This window comes from Gavialis gangeticus, unplaced genomic scaffold (assembly GCF_001723915.1).
Source record: "Gavialis gangeticus isolate Ggan-Ray unplaced genomic scaffold, GavGan_comp1, whole genome shotgun sequence".
NCBI lineage: Eukaryota > Metazoa > Chordata > Crocodylia > Gavialidae > Gavialis > Gavialis gangeticus.
This window is the reverse complement of record NW_017729031.1, coordinates 29,429,047-29,431,261: the sequence shown is the minus strand read 5'-3', so window position 1 is coordinate 29,431,261 and position 2,215 is coordinate 29,429,047.

Here is a 2,215-nt window from a genome sequence, read left to right as displayed (position 1 = left end):
GGGTACAAAATAAATGTTTCTTTAGCAATTGCATTTGTACTTGACCAAGATACTACTCTGTTTAGCCAAAGAACTACTTATAAACCACTCTGCAAAAAAATCATGGCATGTGTTAGGTTTAATAGGTGCTGGTCTGGTGTTTTGATCTAACAAGCAACAAAAAGGCACTGTATTTTTTGCCTTTGTATAGTAGCACTGATAATCATATTTGACCATGAGGAAAAATCATTATATGTAGGCAACTGTGAAAGCTAACATGTGTTTAATGGCACAGCTTGTACTTCTGTACCTCTGCCAGCTTACCTCTCTCAAATAACAACTTTAAAGGTTATGCCGTCCAGAGAATATTATCTCTTCTGCAAAAAGGCACCTGCCTACAGTATAATACTAGTGTGGTGAACTGTGTCAGCAGACATAAAAGTAACTTATGGCTAGGGATATGACAACACAAGTTTACAAGCTGGTAAGACAGCTAAACTGGCATATACCAGATACCCTCAGGCACCACTAGTATGTCTACTGCCCAACCACGGATTTGCTAATCGGTGGCAGCAGTGTATAACTGCTACAACAGTATCATACTTGGGCTCTTGTGTATGAGGTACATAGCAGTATTCTCCAATAAAAGGATCCCCAGCTGAGAAAACGTTACTCAAGACAGGAAGGAAAGAGCAGTTGTGATTTGGTAACCGGAGAATTTAAAACAATGGGTCAGACGCTGTAGAAATTCTGCAAGGGTTTTGCACGACAGAGTTGGCTGTGTACACCACAGAGAAGGATCAGGCACAGAGTTTCTCTGGACATGAACAGTTGTTGACAGCAGCACAAACAGCTTCGGTCAAATAGATTCCACAGAAAATATTAAAGAGAGAAAACATGGAAAAGGTCAAACTGAGTGACCGTTACAGAAAGGGATAGAAGTTCCTTGCCAAAGCAGGGGAGGGACTTTCAAATATAGTATTATCCCAATGAGCAAATGCAGGTTGTTTGGAGGACGGGGAGGTCTATTTTGCCAATTGTCCTGGGAAACCATGATAAAGAAAATACTATGTCAGACTATTAAAGTTGATAAATGTTCACTGGGAAAACATCCTAGCATCTCTATAGTGAAAGTCATTGTAAGCACCAATAATTTTTTATTAGCCACTATCACTTCAGTCACTAAGCGATTCCACAAAGCCGCTCTTTCATACTTTCAAGGCACTACATAACAGACATGGACAATGTAGAACCACTTGCTTCAAAGAAATGGAGCTTCACTGATACACAGAAGAACAACAGATGATTTCTGAAAACATAACACTGCTTTTTAAAGCTCAGAGATAAAATTTAGGCTTCCTTTTTCTATCTACCAGCAGAAGCCACAGACAAGCTGAAAGAGCCCATCCATCTTAAACTTCTTTGTAAACTAGAATAAAACCAGGTTAACATGACAGTAACAAGGCCTAGAACCTCCATGTTGCCTTGAACTAACCTTGGAAGTGTAAATGAACCAGCTCCAGCATTCTCTCTCAGCACTCAAGACTAATCTGAATCTCCCCTGGAGAAATCCTTACCTACTCAATAGTGACAAGGGCATTGACAAATGTCCTTAATGACCAGCACTGGCGGCCTGCCCCTTGCCAGATGCACAATCCTACAGTATAATGCTCATGCAACGGAGTCTGCTCTGCAGAGAAGAGCAGTTGTAAGAAAGGAAGAATGAGAAAAGCAGAGCTTTCTGGGAAACAGGTGTATCAGAATGTACCTGGTATGAGTCCGGACATAGCATAAAGGCAAATTTGTCCAAGCAGAAACCATTGTCAAAATTCCAGGTTGTCCCCTAAGGAAAGTGTTTAGCTTTATATCAAGGAGCTGCACATAAGCAAGTAGGAAACTAGGAGAGTTAGATGATGATCAAGTCAGGACATAAAGGCTTCCGCATACAACTCCCCGGTCTTGAGTCTTTCAGACTTTTTACTCTCAAACAGGCTTTCTGAAAGTTCCAGGATGTGGCAAGTCTAATATACTGCCTCACCTGAAGAAAACATAAGCTAATGGGTATTTTAATTCCCCAAATGCACAAATATTTGTAATGAAGTGATTATCCAAGTGTCTATGCCTCAAATGTCGGAGTGCTTCAGAGAGGCTTCTTTCATAGTCCTTTGGAGAGGGGAGTTGATGGCAACTGAGTTTTCAGGTCTGTCATCGCATCCCCCCCCCCCTTTTTTTTTTT